This window comes from Saccostrea echinata, unplaced genomic scaffold, assembly GCF_033153115.1.
Source record: "Saccostrea echinata isolate AGI-Se365-2 ecotype Australia unplaced genomic scaffold, CSIRO_AGI_Sech_v1 ptg000017l, whole genome shotgun sequence".
Taxonomy (NCBI): domain Eukaryota; kingdom Metazoa; phylum Mollusca; class Bivalvia; order Ostreida; family Ostreidae; genus Saccostrea; species Saccostrea echinata.
Window position 1 is genome coordinate 6265496 of NW_026889766.1, and position 12840 is coordinate 6278335.

At 31.2% G+C, this 12840-nt stretch overlaps 1 pseudogene; it reads left to right on the plus strand.

Annotated features, from left to right (window-relative positions):
- The first annotated feature begins 524 nt into the window (after positions 1–524).
- Positions 525–11701, plus strand: LOC133189294 (deoxycytidylate deaminase-like; annotated as a pseudogene).
- Positions 11702–12840: the final 1139 nt, after the last annotated feature.

The following is a 12840-nucleotide window of genomic DNA, read 5'->3' on the forward strand; positions in this document are numbered from 1 at the left end:
TTTGCGTTTTTTTCACTCACATTGAAAGAGTCAAATACCAATTTAAAAAAAAAAAACACAAAAAAAAAAAAAAAAACAAAAAACAAAAAACAAAACATTTTCTTACAGATAAAGGATATTGCATTTAAAAATTGCATAATATCTATTGAAAAAAGGGCTACCCACAATACTTTAATAAACTGCGCAGTTTTCCGAAAATGAATTCCCGGGTAATCTGCGTAGTTTTAATCATACTTTAAATTCAATCTATATGTGATACATACAAAGGTAAGTGTATATAGCACTGACTTACCCTGGAAGCATTTGAAATCAACTTTCACTTTCTCTTTTGAAATTCTCAATAAAGGGCTTTGATATTTTAGGTTACCCCTGTAAGTATTTTTTTAAAGAAGTATTTTTTAAAAGTATATACTGATCACATGTCTAGTATTTGTAATTTCCTTGTGTACATAAATCATGTAGATAATTGAAAATTTTCAAACAGATAGTAATATCATATTTAAGATAAATTTTAAACATTTAACATGCCTAATACTCGAAAATCAGATATGAGTGACGATAAAAGGGATAGAAGAGTAGGGAAACGCAAAAGAAGAAGGTATAATGACATAATAAATTGGAATGGGATGATTGTAAAAGTAATCTGGCAAAGAAAAAATTAAACATGTTACTTCATCTTTATTAATTAATATCAATAGATATCCTTTTTTCTATTGAATTGTTTTAAGTAAGTAAGTAAGTAAAACAATGATATCTAAAACAAAATTTTAATGATGCAAAGATTGCTTTTAACATAAATTATTTCAGCACACAGAAAGATGATATTATTTCATGGGATGAGTATTTTATGGGAGTCGCTTTTCTGTCGGCGAAAAGAAGCAAGTATGACGTTCGAACGGTAGGCTATCGTTTCAATTCTTTAATTTTGAACTTTCTCAAAGCATACATGTAAATGTTAGAAGCTTTTTTGTAGCCTAACGCATGACGTAGTTTGTAGAAAAAAATAATCATTTGCTCTTTAAATAGAAAAAAATTAAAGTGACACTGTGACGGATAAACGGGAAAATTGACAACTGTAGATTTTTTGCATGACACATGCAAATTTTGTTCAGTTCTTGATATTAGGTTTCAGAAAATTACAGGTTTCAGAACCTAAAAAATCTAATTTAATGGAGAAAAATAAAAGTAAAAAAAAAAATCTTTGTATAACCCATCACAAAAATATTGTTTCACTTCTTCCTCTTTATTGTACGCTTGCGCTGAAAAGTTTAAGAATTTACCTTGATTTCAATTCCACAGATATAAATGTCGGATGACTGAGAATTTTGATACAATCTTGTATTGTATAATGGACTTTGGAGCTTGAATACTGTTTGTTATCTCCATTTATTTCAAAAAAGTTGATCATAACTTATTCCTTATTTCTGCTTGCCCCAATTTAATGTTGTTTACAAGTGTCACGCTAAAAAATAAAGGACGCGGGACCTTGACATTGTTGACATTGACGATAAAAACAAAGCGATAGATACAACATTTGTTTTTCCGGCACTTATATTTTGCATTTTTTTTCTTGCTTTACAGTGCAGTTGAGTTGAGTTGTCAAACTTCGATATATTCATATTCATATTTCACAGAAATCTTATGTCTGGGGCACCTTTTTTACGAGGATTTGAAAAAAAAATCTAGGATAATTTTGAAAAGAATGAATTAAAAAGACACGTTATCAACAGATTTCGAAAGTTCGGATATTTTATAATTATGAGGAAAACTGCACTACCGTTCATTTTTTTTACACACTGAAACATCAAATTTTGTTTTTGTTTGTGACCGTTTGTTGTTTATGAAAAAAGATGAATAGAATGAAGGTCTCATTACAATTCAGGGATATATATCAAGACAGAATAGATATTCTTACAATTATTATCAGTCGATAATGAAGGTTCAGATGTTAACAAACCAAGCGATCAATTACTAGGGTAATTATCAAAATACGATTATGAAGTTTTTAGCGATAATTATTATTTTATTATAATGAACGATTTACGAAGCTATTGATTTATCATCTACTTATACAGTCCCTGGAACGTTCTACTTTCCCATTTCTCTGTTCGCTCACCGTTCGTTCACCGTTCGTTCAGCGTGCGTTCACCGTTCGTTCACCGTGCGTTCACCGTTCGCTCTCCGTTCACAGTTTTGCGTTCACCGTTCACAAAGCGTTCAGCGTTCGCTCTTCGTTCTGTTCACTTTGCGTTCACCTTGCGTTCAGCGTTCACCTATCGTTCAGTTTTCATTGTCATTCGGAACTCCGAAGTGAAAGGACTTATCTTTTTGTAGGTTAGGAGTTACAGGTTTTTTAATTTAATAACTAACATATCATGTTTGAAGAATCATTATTTCATGGGTAAAAATATCTACGATATATGTTTTTATTATTCTAACTTAGCTGTTAGGTTATTTATTAAATTACTCTGGAAAATAAATGTTGTTATAAGCACATTCTGTACCTATGTAGAACGATGCTGAAATATTAAATTTAACTAAGGGCAATGTGCAAATACTTCAAGCACTGCAACATTTTGTTGTTAATGGAGATATTATTATCCAAGTCAAATAATTACGCAGCAAAATTACGAAAATATTTATTTCTAACACTTTTTTTTTTTCAATGACTACAGAAAATATGATAGAACTAGTTCTAAGAGTTATGCATAGTACTGCGGATATCGTGTTAGTTTATTATCTTTGGAGCGAATTAAATTGATAGTGTGGTTAAAGTTTCTCTACTATAATATGTAAAATCTATAGTTATAGAAAAAAAAAGAATTTTTCTTTACCGTAACTTTATATGTTTGCCATTCGATATGATTAATCCCACCCCCCTTTTCCCCCTTAATCGGTTACTTAGTCAGTAATGTATTTCCAGAATATTTTAATTAAGGATGGATTCTTCTCATATTTCTTATAATGGCAGAATCTTGATTTTCTGAATACTCAATATTCAGACTGTTTACACTATTTTAACATCCAAAAACTTTGGTGTCATCGGCCTTGATTTTTCAGTCAAGGTCATTTGAAAGTCAGACCTAGAAATAGTACTTTTACACAGAGAAGTTTTGAAATTTATGCATATGAATAAATTTTGCTGACTGAAAAAATATCTTTCACCATAAAATTAAAGTTGTTACTTATTTTTGATGACTAATTCATATGAAATGAGCTGGTGAAAAGATAACATGAAATCCTTTATATTCAATAAATACATTTAATCCGAATTTTCTCGATATTTTTTCAAAATTTTCAGTTTTCATGAACTGACATGACATTTCATCTCAATTTTTACAATTGACCGTATAATGTCAAATATTTAGATTTTTGTCTGATGAATATTCAAAGGTTCAAGATTAATTTACAAGGTAAAAAAGATATAGTAATCAGGCAAATTATTGAAAAAAAAATAGCCAGAATTTGCTCTATACTTTCTGAAATCTTCAATTTACAGAGTGTTTTAAATGTCTATAAGAAAGATTTTTAATCCCCAAAAATATATCAATTTGGTGTAATTGTGACATAAATACAATCATTTCTACCAGTTATACATTCTATTTTTATGGTATTTTACACTAATGATATTTAAAATATTCATTTCGAATTTCCTCTGTCATTTTATCCTTATGAATGTTATGTTTGACAATTTTATAAAATTCATCAATTTTCTAGTGGCAATTACAGAAAAATTATCACATACATTCTTCACATGCACAGGACAAATTCAAAGCAACTTAACCTTCAATATAACTAGAAATAAATAATAAACCTTCCAAAAAGTTATGAGAAAAATCATACATAAAATTTTCATAGACTAGAAAAGATTTCAATATATTATTTATGACATAAACATAAAATCAATATACATGTATAGTGAACATGCCATTCAATGTTTAATATATGAATATCAGAGGGACTAATATATATGCCTATACATGTATATGTAGTTATATACATATAGGTCCCTGGTATAATGTTATTATTGGATATTTTACATTTGTAAACTGAGTTTTGAAAACAACAAGCAAATTCAAAGAATGGTGGTCCCCCACTTTCGATGTCTTAGTGGATGGGATGCCATTATTTATGGCATATTGTAACTGTCTTGTTTGTTTGTCCTGTCTTATCTGTGCATCATACAAAAAGACATAAATTATTGAATTAATAACAGTTATGGCAAAGACTTCAAAATCAAGGTCATGAGGTCAAATATCATAATAAAATCCAAAAAATCTTCTCACAAGTGATGCACATGTAAAAAAAAAAAATATCAGAAACTAGAGTATCTAATCAGAAAGGTCTTGAAACAGGTAATGCACAGGTCAAATGTAAATACTATATCTTCTCTCAATCAAACGTTATAAGCAATGATAAACTTTAAAAATTAGGTCAAACTTCAAGGTCAAGGTCATGGGATTAAAAATCATAGTACATTTGGAAATGCTTGTCACAGGTAATGCACTTGTCAAATATGAATGCCCTATCTTTGCTCCTTCAAAAGTTAGCAAACTGATGAAATGTTTGAATATTAGGTCAAACTGGAAGGTCAAGGTCCCAGGGTCAAATATCATAGCATATTCAGAAACATTTTGACACAGGTAATGCACTTGTCAAATATGAACACCATATCATATGTCATTCAAAAGTAATCACCAAATACAAAGTTTTTGAAATTTAGGTCAAACATGAAGGGTCGCCCGCGTGGCGCAGTGGTAAGAGCGTCTGCTCTAGAGTCGCGAAGTAAGGAGTCGATCCTTATGTCGCGGGTTCGAATCCCACTGTGGGACGTGGTGACCGGTCCTTCGGATGAGACCGTATAAACCGAGGTCCCGTGTCGCAGTAGGTGCTGGCACAAAAAAGATCCCTCACTGCTCAATGGCCGTAAGTGCCGATCATAGGACAAAATTTGCAGCTCTCCACCGGCAAGTGGTGGCGTTTCCATATGAGTGAAAAATTCTCGAGAGGGACGTTAAACAACATACAAACAAACAAACAAACAAACAAACATGAAGGTCAAGGTAAAAGAGTAAAAATTATTGCATGCTCGGAAACACTTTGTCACTACTAATGCACATGTCAAATATGAAAGCCCTAACTATTCTAAATCAAAAGTTATAAGCAAAGATAAAAATTTTGAAAGTAGGTCAAACTTCAAGGTAATGGTCATGGGGTCAAAAATCATAGTACATTTGGAAAGGTATTCTTCCAGGTAATATTCATATTTAATATGAGAGCCCTATCTTTTCTCATTTAAATTTAATGACCAATTTAAGGTAATGTTAATTTTTTTGAAAAGTAGGTCAAACTTCAAGGCAAAGCCAAGGGATCAAAATTCACAGTATATTTGGAAAGGTCTTGTTACAGGTAATATACATGTGAAATACAAAAGCCTAATCTCTTCTCACTCAAAAGTTATGGTCAAGGTTAAAGTTTTTGTGACAGACAGACTGACAGACAAATGAAATTTAATGTCCCCTCTCTTTCGCGAAAGCGAGGGACAATAAATACCTACACACATTTATAAGTATATAGTTTGTTCAGCACCAATAAATATAACTCCTCAATGTGATCATATATTGCATAAAATTTGCTGGAGTTTTAAGATAACAAAAAAGCCATCTATGACAATCAAATGCCCTTTGACATCTTTGCCTGAATATGACATCCTTGAACTTTGTAACAATAATATGCATGCAGCTATCAAACTTAATTTCACATTTAGATGCAAAATACTTATTCAAGAATGAAATTTATTTTTGAGAATTTGTAGCACAAACATTTATTGATCAGTGTAAATAACATGTATTGAAATTTAATTAAAAATTACCTCTTGAGGGTTTCTACTGCAAGTACATGTATATGTAGTTCATTTGTAAAATTTTAAATTTTAACCCGGCCACTACCACCAATTTTGTTCGGCATGCTCTTGCTTAAAATCACCCTTTAACTAAATGATCTAAAGCAGGCACATTTTTATGTATTCCAGAACTGTATTTTAAGATTTTAACTGTATTTGAAAATGTGAAGCAACTGAATACATAGAGCTAGGTATATATCATTTACAAGTTGTTGTAATGCTAGTACATGTAAATCTTCACATTGTAATCTAATGAAAGATAATGCTTGAAAAATTCACACTGGGAGTAAGATTTCAAATCTGAATCAAAGATTTTGTAAAGTAATCACATTCTACAAAGCGTGCACTGTATCGGGTACTTGGGAATCAAATAATTAAACATTATATAATTATAAATAAAACTATTTTTGACTAAAAGTTTCTGAAAAAAATCAAGAATGGAATCATGCAACAAGCAGCAGTGACTTTGATAACATGCATTGACTTCCATATTTCTACAAAAACATTTCTTTGATCAGATAAATATGTAATTCCTGCTTCTGACATGATATATTCTGAGAAAATCTCTTTTCCACAGACAGCCATCATTCATTTGATGTGAGAATTTCTTGCTGAACATGTGTCCAACTGGTGAAAGTCCAAATTTGTTGTTGACCTATAATTTTAAAAAAAAAGTAATATATTTTACATAGCAGCACAGATGCTGCATTATATGATAGTTAGATAAGTTGTGTCCATATTTCTTATACATGTACCTCAATAGTCCATCTGCCAGCACTCCTTGCTCAATCATCCTGCATTCTGACCTCCAGTCTTTTTTTTCTAGTCTAGGGTAAAGTAGGGTTGTTTTTCTCCTAAGAATTAAACATGAACATCCCTTAGACTATTTTTTTTTTAAATTCATGGAAATTGATTATAAGATTAAACAACTTATCTCATCTGTATTTCATTTATTGATTTAAATGAATGAAAATATTTTAATAGATTCTACCATGCATAATATCTTATATTATAGTGTATTGGATATAAATAAATAGACATTTTTTATCCTAAAAGTACAGAAAAGTATAAAAAAAAAAAAAAAAAAAAAAAAAAAAAAACAATAATATAAATAGTTTTTAACAATAATGTTTCATTTTGCTCTAATTATTAGACAATTGTGTGTTTCAATATTATTGATATTTCCACATACAATATCAAGTTATTTTTCCGATCGATTTGTACCCAAGCGGAACACCTTACTTTTCTAATAACTTGATGATTGTTCTGTCTAGAACAAAGTAAGCTAGTTAAAAACATAAAATTTGTTGTAATCATCTACAAGAAATGCTATTTTTGTGAATTATTATTCCTAAACCTGACGAACACACGAAATATATCCTCTTCAAATGTTGACAAGTCGCGGGAATAAGCAGACGAAATATTAATAACAGGACTTTAATTTCCGTGCGAATTCCCATAAATCAATACAAACCACCATGTAATTGAATTCAATTTCAAAATTATAAAAATCTTCAGACATATATAACTAACTTACATGCTCAATGCACACGACATGACATCAGACGAGGCAACGTGGATCTGCAATCTTGCACATGTTTGTGACCTTCAAGTTAAAGCTTCCCTTTTGGTTGATCGGAATGCCCCGGGCATAAATAACTATGATTTAATTTGTCATAACTGTCCCTGGGCTTCTGCAATGCTTCGATAATGGTCACAGTTTGTAGATTTTACAAAACAACCCTCTCGGGGTTTTCTACGGAAAATGATCAGGACATGTTGACATTCGCTATCGAACTGCGAATATTATGGCGATTGTCGCAAATCAAAGAAAATATTACGAAAAATTTATTAATTTCAAAAGAAATAGATTCAACATTACTTAGACTGACACATTAACCAATAGTTTTTCCTTCAGTATAATTAAATATGAATTTTGCATTTTACGACTTGCATAATTTATGGAGACCCATTGACGACATAAAATGCTGACAAGAATCCATCCTTAACATTTTTTTAAAAAAAAAAAGTTCAGGTCTTTTTTAGAACAAAAATTTCAGTCTCAAAACAAACATGCATCTAAAAAGTCACATAAAAATAGTAGTTCAATATGTACACGTGTCGGCCGTGGTATTTGGAATTGGCAGAGAGTATGTTTCAAATTCAAGTGTTAATGCCCAATGTACATGTATTTTATTCAATTATTATTCAAATGTTGGAATCAAATCTAGAAATGATAAAAATAAATGTTATAACTTGTTGGAAATACTCGCACTTCGTCTTCGATGTGACGAAAATTTCACACCTGCACAGTGCACAGTGTCGAATGATTTTGATTGACATGACAAGCACGTGGACTTCGTGTGAACTTGAAGCAGGAAAATAAAAACGAGTATGACTGTCAAACAAATGGATATGATTTGTTGATAACAAGAAAGTTATTTTCACTGTCCGATATATTTAGAAAAATATTTCAGAGTTTTTGTTTGATATAGGTACAAACATTTAGTGAAGCCTGAAATGGGGGGGGGGGGGCTAAAACGGAATCTCTCTCTCTCTCTCTCTCTCTCATTTGTCTGTTTAATAAAAACTATAACAGCATATTACTTGAATATCAAGTTCTGAAAATTGAATTTATAACAAGTAATACGGATATGTATCTTTTATTATCTTGTTCGAGTATAATCACGGCCATCTACAGATAAATGTAGAAGTCTGCTCAATAAACATGGCCGTAGAAACCGGGGGGGGGACAAGGGGAGGCCATGCCCCCTCCCCCTTTCCCAATAATTTTGCCGATATTACTATAGTAAACATAGATACTATATGCTTGTGCCCCCAGCAATAAAAAGTCCGATGACCTTTTTTTTTTTTTTTTTTGCTTGTCAGGAAATTTTAGGTAGTGCCCCCTCCACTATCACCTGAAAATGTATGGCTGTGCCCCCCTCCCCCCCCCCCCAACCAAATTTGCTTCCTACGGGCCTGAATAAATCATCATGAAAAATAGAAATGACACATAATATATTATTGTATCAAAAATTTAAAATACTAGCGTATAAATGCAAAACCTCCACTGACCTTTGTAATTATTTATTTTTTTTCATTACTTTACACGAAATCGCCTTAACACGGAGATATATGAATGGATGTTACAACCACTTTATTTCATTTTATAAGTCAGAAGTTTTCTCTGATTTGTTATCAAATAAGAATAAACATTTTTATTTTCCAACTAAAAAAAAAAAATATCTCTTATACTTCAGCGTTCGGCAACAATTGCAATGTTTTAATGAGATAAAAATCGTGTGATTAAAAACTTAATGTGCATGCATCGTCTTTCTCAGGACAATTTTGGAGAATTTATTTTATTGACTAATTTTTCATTCATTTATTGGTTAACTTATTTATTATTGATTTTTTTGTTTTTTGACACCTGACATTATAAAACAATGAAATAGTTTTAATGCAAGGAAAAGGAGGCATTCCGATTATATCGTTCATCTTGCGTTCACCGTTCGTTCATCGTTCACTTTGCGTTCGCGTTTGCGCTCCGTTCGCGTTCTGCGTTCGCTCACCGTTCACCGTTCACACATCGTTCACCAAGTTGCGTTCAGCGTTCACACATCGTTCACTCACCGTTCGCTCTGCGTTCGTTCACCGTTCGTTCACCGTTCGTTAAGCGTTCGATCACCGTAAAAGTGGGAAAGTAGAACGTTTCAGGGACTGTATAAACGAAGCCAAACATTGCGATGATCATGTAATTTGTGGAATAAAAATTCATAATACTTGTAAAAAGGAATTTTTGTTTCACGGGGGGAAAGATATTTTAAAATATTTTCCGTTTTCCGTTGATTTCTAAAGTGAAAAAGGAAAGTTTTACCCAATATTTATAGTTAACTCTCTTTGTTTTCCCAAATAAGTTTTTTTTTTTTTTTTGGGGGGGGGGGGATTCACATAAATATCTATATAAATGTAAAAAAAAAAATATTTATATATATTTAGTTTCGAATATTGATGTTGAGGTAGGCTGCAGATCAATACTATCGTTCGTAGTTCTTTGATGCAAAGTTAAATACGGTTTCGCGTTATCCTTTAAGTTTTCTCATTTCACTTACCAACATATTTTATAGTTACATTTAAATTTTGATATGAAAATGAGTTTTCATATATATAATTATTTCAGGTTGGTGCATGTATAGTTAACAATGAAAAAAGGATAGTTGCCACTGGATATAATGGTTATATTGACCCACCGGAAATGCAAGGAAATCAAAACAATGATGAACTATTTTCAGAAGAGGAAAAAAGTAAATCTGGTAACTTTCTGTTTTACTTCCTCTCTTGCAATTATCCGGTTTGCGAAAATATTTTCCTAAATTAACTCGATAGCCCTTATTTCATTTAAATCTGTTGAAGAAAAAATAAAAGTGCTATAGAAAAAAGACTGGAGGGACTGACAGTAATCTAAAATAAGCATTTTCAGTATAAGTGCGGTACTGCTCATCAGGATATAAACTTGATAACGTTTGGCAGTGTTTGTTGGCTGATAATCAAATAACGTATATTAACAAAAAATGATATTACGTCATATTTCACCAAACTTTATCAATTTGTCCTGCAAAAGATTAGTATTGCAGTTGTCGTGAAAAGATTATTTTAAAAAAGTACAAAGTTAAACATCTCACCGCAGAATAATTGTTGTATTTATGAGAAAAGAAAACATACTCTGTTATTTTTTCAGTTTGCCATGCTAAATTAATGCTGTTATAAACAGGCACAGTACCAGTTTAAAGGATTGCACTGCATACGTTACATTCTTTCCTTGTAATGAATGCGCCAAACTGCTTGCCCAGTCACGGATAAGTAAAGTTATATATTATGCCAACGACAAATCTGACGAGCAAAAATACATGTTGTCCAGAAAAATGCTGGAGTTTGCAAAAATACAATTACAGTATGTATGCTTATTACAGACTGTTTTTACACCAATTTGAAAGTAGGCAACATTTAAAGTGTTAAACTTTAGAAAAGTTTTGCCCCAAAAGACAATTGTGTGTTGTCAACTATAGTGAACAATGAATGGCAAAAGACTACCCAAACACACTGTATCTAGGTAACTGATATAAACATGCAAGATTTTAACTAACAGATATCAGTGCACATGCAGCGACATGAATACGTTTAATTCTTCCTGCACACTTTGTGTTTTCCTCATAGCTCCAGATAGTTTACACAATGTCTAATCGCAGTATTTTAATGTTAATGTTTATTATAGTTCAATGTCACTATCAAGAATAATCTGGCTCCTTTTATACAAAATATAGAGTAAAATACTCATAATTACAGGCACTAAGTTTTCTATAAAACGCTTCTCAACATAGCCAATTCTAAACATTTCAGTATTGAATTAAAAATATATCATTGAAAATGAATATCTAAAAGATAATTTTTGAAAACATCATGAATGCTATGCTCTGGGTCCCCTCACGAAAGGATTATCGCATAAAAATTCTTGTGCATATTAAAAAATATGATAAATTAGCAAAGATGCAATTCAAAATTATTTTTATTTCAAATATTATCAGGAATGAAATGAGCTCTGAAACCTTAGGCTTTATAGAATATGTAACTGGAAATTAAATATTAGTTTTTTTTGTCTGTTCTTATAAATACTAATTTTTGTTATCTTCAAATTTCTCTTTTTGTAGAAGCTACAAAGAAGAAGGAGAAAGTAGAGTTCTAGGTAGGAAAGAAATCTTTCTAGATTTTGAAGAAATTGCTTTTCCAAAAAGTTTTTAAATACATGTACCCGTAATCAAAACTATAAAATAAAGCAAAAGAAAAAGAACTTGAGATAGGTTTATGGCTTTTTCTACTTTACATCAATCGTATTTACTTGTTTTCTGATTCAATTGAACATGTACTTTTAATTTATGTAAATGTTCCATTAAAATGCTCTGTTGAACTCTGAACCATTAGAAAAAGAACGAAGCAACTATATTCTTTTTTATAGAAAAAAAAACAGTAAATTTTAGGAGTTAAAAAAACGTTAAAAACATTAAAAGTTTAGGACATGCCTCTATTCCTACTACTGATGATAATGTTTTTATTTGAATAATATCTGATCTGTAAAACCTGATCATTTGTTAAAAAAAGTATCTTCTTCCTGACAACGTTTTTGATAAACTGATCCTAATTTATATTTTCTGAATGTAATCACAAGGCTTCCATTACAGACATTTATTGTTTTACAGAAAGGTTACTGCTTCTACATTTTCATAAGTGTTATCGACCATTTATATTATCAGTTTAGTTTAGAGACCAATGGTTGGACTTTGAGCTTGATTACTATTTGTTTTCTTCATATCTTATTGCATCATCTACCAAACTGCAACCTGGATGTGCTTTTACACTGCACATTAGATTATGCGCTGAAGGATATTAATGCATTTAAAACGTCTGCAAATAAGTTTCAATAGGTGTGCAGATTAATGGAAATAGCTCCTAACAGTTCAATAATTCCTTGTGCTTTCGTTTCTTTGAGAGAGGGGTGCAGTTGGATTTACGAACTACACCCTAAAATATTCAGTGAAAATGTATACACTATAGAATATATTAAACAGCATATCTTTTATAATTGGGAATTTTGTTCTTTGTTTTTTATGTATATCATGTCTGCTAAGTGTTGCTTAACCGACGTACCTTTCATCAGCTGTTTGTCACGTACGATAATAACTTAATCCACGCCAACAATGCAGAGAATCTAGTCGATGACGTCGCGTCATTCAGTATACAGCAAGATCCAGTAAGCTTTCATTCTATGTCTGGTTAATGTTAGGTACATGACATGGAAAAGGAAAGTATTTGAGTGTTTAGAAAATAGAACTTTTATATCTATTCATACGTATTCATTTACATTTTTTTTAACGAGACCTCAT